Here is a 9,395-nt window from a genome sequence, read left to right as displayed (position 1 = left end):
CTATAATGGTTCCAGTAGTATGGCTTTTAACTTGGTAAGCTCAAATTCTAACTTTTTTTTTTTTTTTTTTGAGAAAAGGTCTTATGCATCCCAGGGTTCCCTTTTTCTCCTTGAGACCTTCCTGAACTTTTGATCCTCTAGTCTCTGCCTTCTTGAGTGTTGGGATTAAGAGATTACAGGTATGCACTACTACACCTGGCTATTGCAGTACTGGAGGCTTCATGCATGCTAGGCAAGCACTCTATGGATAGGACTACCCCAGCGCCATAATTTTACTTAAGACATGGATGCAGTGTAGGATAGCCAGCACACAATGTAGAGTGAAGCTGCAGTGGGTGGTTACCCAGGATTAAATACCACTGAGAGTAAAGTCTAAACAATAGATTTAGCCTTCTTGCTCAGTGACCCGGAGGTTCATGGGAATGTCCAGAAACTTCTCACAGCCGTTTCCATACCACACAAGCAGATCCTGGTTCTGGTGAATGTCTTTACAGCTCCCCTAAAATATCTGCCTTTGGTGTTGCTCGGCAGCCAGGTTCTGCTCCTTGTGGAATCGAGCACAGTTGACATAGGACATTCAGGTTCCAGAACCTTTGCCATCGATAAAATGGCTCAGGTGACCATCTTCAAAAATTTCCCACATCTGAGAATTGTCCCTGTGTGTCTTCACTTCGCTGACATTGACCCCTTTACCTTGAAAAGGTCCAAATCTCACTCCTTTGGCAATGAACTTCCTACAAAACACACCAAAGTGTGAGACATCACCAAACACTGTCTGCATGAGGCAGAGACCTTCCGGAAGCTGAAGGGAGTTTTCCAGAGTTTTACGAAGATGATTAGACCCAGAACTCTCTGTGGGGACCAGGATGCCTGAAATCGCATTCTGTAGGCCAGCTGGGTTCTCCGGGCTAACATTGACTCCATACAGAACTAAGCACAGTTCCTCCTCTGTGAAGTTGAAACGGGGGAAAAAGCAGCTTCCTCTCTTGGTTCAAGGTTTGGGGGACAAATACTGTCTGGGAAGTCTTAATTCCATCAGGTAGTAGGGAAACAATTACCGGGGATGGCAGAAATAAAATTTCAGCTCCCCACCTTTGTTGATTTGGCGGCCAACAGGGACCAAATTTTAGCTGCTGGAACCACTGCTCCTATGCTCAGTGCTGTCTAGAGATCGTGGTACCTCAGGAGTAAATTGAGGAACTGGGTGCCATGGTGACAACTTGTACCAGCACAGATTGTAGAGAGGCTCACTCTGCATAGCCAGACGCAGGAGGAGTCATCCAAAAAGCATTGAGAGGGGCCATCGACTGGGACTCATATCCTGCAGCTTCCAGTTTCCAAGGTTGAAAATCCTCCTTGGTGATGGCGAGGTTCTGAAAGTGACTGTAGCCTGGGAAAGGCACGTGGTAGGCAGTAAGGTGCTGGAGGCTACTCAGGGGCAAGTAGTTTGCCTTGTCCTGGGACTGGGTCTCACCAGAAGGCAGTAAGGCTGTCGCAAGCTGAGTTTTATGAATCTCCCGCCATGGCTAGGGTGGCACCCGCTGAGTCTCAGGACCCTATACTTCCAACGAAGTTAAAGATTCCTATTCTGTGAACTCGTAGCGTGAGTGAGGGAGCAACTATGGGGCAACTGAGTTTGAGCTGCGTTTTTAACTCTTCTTCCATGTCTCCTCTGGTGAGAGGGACTTTGTAGATGGGGTACACTGACATGGGACAGATCAGATAGTAAGTAGATTGATCATTTGTGCAAAGACAGGTTCATTAGAGACAGGCTCAGGCATCAATAGGATGAGGGCGCACAGCTTTCTGACTTCTGCTGGTGGATTCACAGACTCTCAACAGGGGTGGGAAGTAGAGGCTTGTTAAAGGACAGCTGTCTGAAACTTCCTCTCAGCTCTAACTCACCTCACAGCAAGCCATGGCCAAATGCTACAGCTCCTTTAGGTAATTGTAACTAGACTGTACTTTGGAAGAAAAAAATGACATTTTAAAAGGAGGAAACCAGAGAACTTGGTCTAATTTTAAAGGGTGGATGAATAATAAAGTATTTGTGCTGTTTCATTGAAGGTCAGCTGAGATGGATCATAGTTACTTCTTTTGGCCACCCAGACACAGAGACAGATTTATCACACTGGTAAATAATATGATTTTCGCATCATGAACATAATTGTAAACTATAAATATAAACCTCTTCTGAGTGGGCTCAGCCCCAACAGCCTTTAACTGTGACAGAGAGCAAGGCTGAATTATTTTTCCAGGAGCACACTGGAAACCTAGTTTTCTGAAAATAACAGTTGTTTGCTAAGTGAGCTATCGGGGTTAAAGCCAGACGTAGAGATGGGGGAAGAACATCAGTAAATCCAAATGAAAATGGCTAGTTTCTTTTAAAAGGAAATAAAATTTTCTTCCAACTCATTTAGAAATTCAGAAAAAAAGGCGGTGTTAGTTGATTGGTTTATAGAGTAAGTTACAATGTTGCAGAGGTACTTTTGGTCCTAATAGTTTTAAAATACCACAGTCATTGGCAGCAACCTTTATTTCATGGTGTTGTTTTCCTGCTGTTCAAGTCCATCAGGCTTTGATGAAGAAATAAGATTTTTTTTTATGAGTTAATTTCCAACTCACAGGGGCCTGATTGAAATGGCCTCTACTCTCCTGAAGCAACCCCATGGGTCACGCTATTTGGGCCACTAATCCTGCCTTTCAGTTTTATGTAATTGTTCAAAGTTTGTTTAAGTAATTCCTAATTTCCACCAATAGATCAGTGCCTGACACCAGATTCTTTTATTTTTATTGTTATTTATTTGTTCTCCGCGTATATATTACATCCTGACTGTAGTTTCTCCTTTCTCCTTTCCTCCCAACCAGTTTCAGCCACCTCCCCTCTCTTCCAGATCCACTCCTCTTCTGTTTCTCTTCAGAAAAGCGCAGGCCTCCTAGGGCTGTCAACCAAACACGGCTTAACAAGTTACAATAAGCTTAGGCACAAACCCTCATAGCAAGGCTGAAATGAGGCAACTCAGTAGGAGGGAAAAGGTCCCTAGGCCAGAGTCAGCATCCGTTCCCATTATGAGGAGTTGCACAGGGCTACTAAGCTACCCAACCATCACATGTATGCAGAGGACCTTTGTCAGACCCACACAGGGTCCATGGTTGCTGCTTCAGTCTCCGTGAGCCTCTATGAGCCCTGGTTAGTTGATTCTGTGGGTTGTGTTCTTGTGACACCAGATTCTAACTCCTACTGTTGCCAGCGATGAGTATCTGTTCTTCTGTTCTTCTGTTCCAGCTCCACTGTTCTTTCTTTACTCTTTTTAAATTCAGAGACAGGGATTTACTCCATAACTCCAACTGGCCTGGAACTCATTTTGTAGACTCTGCTGGCATGGGACTTACAGAGATTGGTCTGTCTTGGCCTTTCAATTGCTGAGATTAAGGACATGCACCATCACGCTCTGTCCAAAATTCTTGATCCAAAGGAATAATTTAATGGGATATTTTTCAATTTGTAGAAGGCTATTGAAAAGTAAAGAACATTGGTTCATACCAATCATCCATTAAAATATAGTTCTGAGTGATTTCGGAGAGAAGCTCTGCTTTCAATGGATTGTTCATGCCACTTTGTTATAAGATGATTATATAATTATATGAACTGGGACATTTTCAAAGGAGAAACTACATGTAAACCTAGGCAACAGCAGTAGTTATGTTTCTCATCTCTGTGACAAAATGTCTGAGAAGAAGCAAATGAAAGGCTGTTTTGCCCCATGGAGGGAGAGGAATGGCTGAAGGAGCAGCTCACAGATGTTGTGGCAGGAGGTAAGGGTGCTTGCTCACACCTGGGTGGATCCGCAAGTAGAAGGAGCCAAAAGCAGGTCTGAGCCATTCACCTCTAGGCCCACCTCCAAGTGACTCATTTCTTTCCTCTAGGCTCCACTCCTAAAGGTTATATAATCTTCAAAAACAGGGCCACAGGCTGGGATAGAATGTGCAAACATGTGAGCCTGTGGGGGACATTCCACAGCCAGACCACAACAGCCACCAAATGGAATATGTATTTGCCTTGCGACCAGATGGAAATCAGCCATTTCTTTTACTCTGTCACTATGTATTTCTTTCATATCATTATAATTCTTGTTGTTTTGGTATTAAAATTTACCTCTGCATTTATTAACTAGAGTACATTCTAGAATGTTTCACAGAGCATTTTGTATCAGACAGTCCACTATTTTAAAAATCAACCTTTGTTTCTAGACTGGGCTCCTTTTTCAGTTTTACTACATCTGTAGTTTTGTTTTGTTAAACACTAGAGTTTAAAGAAGTTTTGTCAAGATCTTCATTAACAGTCTCTTTCAGGAGACCCCCGAATACAGGATAATGCTCAGTATTGAGTATGTTTGCTTAATGGTTAAAAAAAAATAGTGGTCAAATACCTTCTGTGCTGTACAGATTATTTCAGCCATGGAAACACATGGCTGTCTATGTAACTGGTAGTATAGTCAACTTGTGTATTTAATAGTCATGATCATAGGATTTGCATAAAAGTGTTCAAATGAAAAATAACTTTCAAGTTTTAGTGTGGTGACTTTGTGTGGATGGTGCTGGTGTCTAACACACATTAGGAAAGATATATTCTTCAATAATGTATGAACTAAAAGTAACTTTCTTAAAGTCCTATACATTATGGCAAATTTGAAAAAAATGTTTTTCTGAATGTCACAAGTGCATGACAGATGGCTCATATGATGACTGTATTCAAGTTTAGATAATCTGTTTTCAATTGGGTAGGCTCAAAAGCACACCCATTGAGCTTGGAAAGTGCATCATCTTGATCACATCAAAACAACTGCTTTAATTATAAAATAGTCCCTATTTCTTTGAGAAGGAATAGAGAGAAACTAATTAGAATTTTTCACATGTTCAACATTTGTTATTTATGTGAAACAGTCTTTCAGTGGCTTTTACAAGGCAATTTTGCTGATGTAGAATATTAAATATATTTCTCAGCTAAACCAGGGCAGCTGGATAGGAGACCACATTGCAGATTTATACTTAAAGCTGGAAAACATGTAATATTCATCATGAGTGTAATATTCCTGTCTGACTTCAAAAACATATGAAATTAACCCATGGATTTTTCATTTTTATTTATTTTATTAAAATTAACATACAAGACATTAGATATTGTCACCTAACCTCTTGCTCCCCTCAATTCTTGACTCCACCCTCTCGACATAGTCTAGTCTCTGGTTTCATGTCACAAGTGTCATTTTAAATAAAACCACTGTAATTTTTCCTTTATTATCCACAAATGTACAGTTACATACAATGTTGCATCTCACTGATCTGCAAGATCTTTAAGCAGAAATGCGTGATTTTTCTTTTACTGAGCATCTTTTATACAGTGCCTCAAAGGCCACCATGATTAAGGAGAGATTCAGCACACAGAGGCCACAGTTCTCAGCCTTCAGCACACAAAGGAATTACCCTAGGCTGACTGAAGCATAGGCATTTATCAAATGCTATTGTCATAATTGGATACTTGCATGCAAAAAGGAGACGGTTGAATCCATATTTCATACCATAAGTGTCATCCATGAAGTCAATGGCCCAAGAATGCTAGATAAAAGTTAAAGAAAACAGGATAAACTACAGTCAAAAATCTATGACTATAGATGAGGTATCATTTAAAAAAATGGTATGAACCACAAAGGAACAAAGAAATATATGATGAAAATTAAAACATTTGTTCTTTGAAGGATGCTATGAATTAAAAAAGCAACCTACAGCACTGGACACATTTTTGGGAATAAGAAATCTAGTAAGTAATTTGTGTGTGTGTGTGTATGTTTTAAAAAAGAACAATTATAACTCAATAACAAGTAGAGATACCAATTAAAACTTAGATCCCCAACAAACCAAACATGTAGTTATAGGAAAATATGGTCAAAATACATAAAGAAGAGAGGGCCAGAGCTCCAGCTCAGCTCTAGCTCAGCTCCAGCTCAGCTCAGCTCAGCTCCAGCTCAGAAGTGGGATTTAATACCCCACAATATTCTAAACATGTCTACTGTAAGTAGACATTGAGAGGATAACTACATGTTCACAAATAATTTGAAATTGCCTCACAATTCTCTGATCATCAAAATACTTCAAATTTAAACAAATTTCAAAATATTCTTAAAACTATTCCTGGTTACTGATTCCTCCTTTTCTTTACTTACACAACCACTTTTTCATTTAAAACTCTAGAACATAAAGCCGTTATTACTGCTTTACATCCATCAACATAAGTTTCCAGATGTATAGTCTGAAAAGTAACACAAACAATGGTACGGTCAGATGGTACAAGCAGGGACTGAGAACACAGGATGAAGCATGGTTTGCAATGCAGTCTAGCATGAAGGAACAGTGAGGGCATGATTCTCCAATATCCCCTCACTGAGAGTCATCACACTAGTAAAAGGAAGGCAGAGTGGGGTTTTGTCAGCCCTCTGCTCTGGCTTAGGAAGACTGTACCTGTGGGTTAGCAGGGTCAAGCAAAACTCAGTTCTATGGATGAACATAGGAAGAGGACCTATTCTTAGATTTTCTTTGCCATTAGTTCTTCCTAAGAGTAGTCTTCAAAAAAATGATATCTTGACTGAAGAAATAAGAAAAACAAAAAAGCAAAGCAAAGAAAAAAGAGTAACAAAGAAAATTAGAAATCCCTCTTGTGACAGTGGCTAACCTTGTATATTCTCCTACAAGACTTGGGTGTTATATGCACCTAAGTATTCACATTTTCCTTTAATTTCTGAAACAATTAAGCAAGTGACAAGTGACAATTTTTATTGTAGCCTTGAGGTTTCTATATGTCGTTGCTTCCGTCAGTCCTAAGCTTCAGTGTGAAGCTCACAATTCATCTAAAATTTCCATTCATTCTTCTCTCCAGATTGAACTCCAACCATCTCATTTCTCACAGTGTTTTCTGCGTTCTGCTATTTCTGGGGGTACCACAGAGATCAGTACAATACAGATACTTTTCTATTCTTGATTTGGCTCTATACATACATACATTTCTTTGTACATATTTTGCATACTAGTTTAAACCACATTTATTTCTTTGGGCTGTCCTTAAAGGCAAATATACTCCTAAGTTCCAGTCTAGTGTGCATTTTACTATGGGCTCTCCAGAGGATGTAACATTTACTATGAGCCATAAATTATTCTCCCATTTGCCTGGTTCAAAGCAATGATTTATTCTATGTCCTCTCCATCATCTTGTCTCATGGGATGAAGCTCCCAACTTCTGTTTCCTTCTGAGCATTCCCCATTGTATGCAAAACTCTTGGACTTCAATCTGTTAGCACCACTTAATTTAGCATATTTTATCCATGCTTTAGTTAGTCTTCAGTATCTGTAACAGGACAGTATCTTACTTCCTGTTCTGTGAATAGCCACCTTTCACTCCCTAGCCTGGACGCCTCTGACTCAGCAGCAGGTGATTGGCATGGGTGGATGTCCCTGTTACCTCTGCATGAACAACTGAGACCTGTAGGGGAGTTCATATCGGACTAGTAGGAAAGGGACCCACATAAATAGCAGTCCTTCTGTGTCTCCTTGGTAGATATTTCAAATATGACTTTTTAAAGTCCCCTTCAAGGATTTCCCCAGGATTAGTCACCAGTCTATATTATATATATATATATATATTATGGGCTCTTCTTCTTTTAATGTTTTACCTTATGCCCTTACTCTATTTCTGTCCTCCAAGCTAGAATTCTTAAATAACCAATCTTTAACAAGAGATTGTCTCAAATTTAGGATTAGATATGTGTCTTGTATCTTAAAGGTTTTATTTTTTACCTACTTAGTTTGATCTCTAGATTTAGAAATATTTCACTTCTAAGTATCTTTCATAGACACATTTTCCTGTCTGACTCCAGGGAAGACCCTCCTGATGATACTGTCATTGTTCTTGATGTACACGTGGTTTAAGCAATTCCTATGGAGACTTTGGCTATACTCATCTCCACATACATTTTCTATTTCACGCAGCTGGCTTGGTCTTACCTACGAACAGCTTATGCTTCTTGATTAATAATATGAAGAATTACTACCCTTGTACTTTCAGAAAATCTAAAGCTCTTCGAGATGAAGATGATGAAGGTGAACTGTGGGAAGTTCAGGGTTCCTTGGCTGTAGTTGCAAGAAAATGCACCAAAGGACCTCTTTTGATTGACATCACCACCAGGTCTGTACTCTTTCTCTGCATTGCTTCTGATTGTTTCTCTCCTCTCAGTTACAAACTTCATGGTAACCACATTCATGTTTGTTCCTGTGAATTTTATAGGTTTTGTTATTCTTGTTATAAAGACAGATGCAAATCTCGTCCATGTTATTTTATTGTTAAATGGTCTTGTATATAAATTACCCTGACCATACTTTCTCATCTTCATCAATCTAATTTTGACTTAAACTTCAGATATTAGGCTGCACATTTTCCCCTCACACATGCCCCCTCACCCCCCCCCCCACATCCCCACATTCTAGGTCAGGTCTGTGCTCCATAACACAAAGGATGTCAGGCACTGGTTCTACTATCTTTTGAGTTCTGTGTTCTCTTCAATTGTTCTCACTGCAGTTTTAGTTTTGAGCATTTCATACTTGGTAAAATTTGGTTGTAGAAGTGGATAGATGGATGAATTTATTTTTAAAACCTCCACATTTTCCCATTTATTTTTCCTCTAATCATTTTATCAAACAACCATTGGCTATTATATGAAGAAAATCTCATCAAATTATGAATGCTAACACACATGGATTTGGACAGTTTCTGCTTCATTCTTTAGGGCTTGGTCCTGGAAATCTGACTAGGGTGACTCACAAATAAAGGAATGACAGACATATAGAAAACCTGGGATCCAGGAGATTGTGCTTGCTCTGATGGAAGACACCTTCCATGTAACCAGGAAACCAGGAGTATTTATGTACAGTTTAAGAAGGAAGGCGGGGCTTGTTTTGGTGGGAGGTCTCTGTAGAGTAGCAGTGTTAAGCTGTAAATATCCAGAAGGAAGCTACTTTCAGTGCTTCTTGAATATACTGTCAACATTTGCATACAGGGGAAAGGTTTTGCCATCTCTAGTGGTCTGAGCATTACAATTCTTGACGTGGTCCTGCACATGTTAATAACACACAGTTATTCAGGACACCATCTGCTATCCACAACACTTGAAAGCTGGTAATGAATTTTCTCATTTGCTGAATGGCTCTCTTAGGATTTGCAAGTAAACCCATAGACTAGAGAATGTTTGGTGGTATAAAAATGATTAAAGAAAATGACTTAAGTCATTATAATTTTATTTCTCTCATCAAGAATCATCTTGTAAGCTTTCTTTTATAGAAAGTAAATACTC

The 9,395-nt window shown here is 39.6% G+C and overlaps 1 pseudogene; it reads right to left on the bottom strand.

The window, feature by feature from the left end:
• Nucleotides 1–385: 385 nt before the first annotated feature.
• Nucleotides 386–8,309, bottom strand: LOC110307335 (annotated as a pseudogene).
• Between the last annotated feature and the right edge of the window lie 1,086 nt (nucleotides 8,310–9,395).

Source organism: Mus caroli, chromosome 12, assembly GCF_900094665.2.
Source record: "Mus caroli chromosome 12, CAROLI_EIJ_v1.1, whole genome shotgun sequence".
NCBI classification, from domain to species: Eukaryota; Metazoa; Chordata; class Mammalia; order Rodentia; family Muridae; genus Mus; species Mus caroli.
Note: the sequence above shows the minus strand (reverse complement) of the source record. Positions and strands in the feature narration are given on the sequence as shown.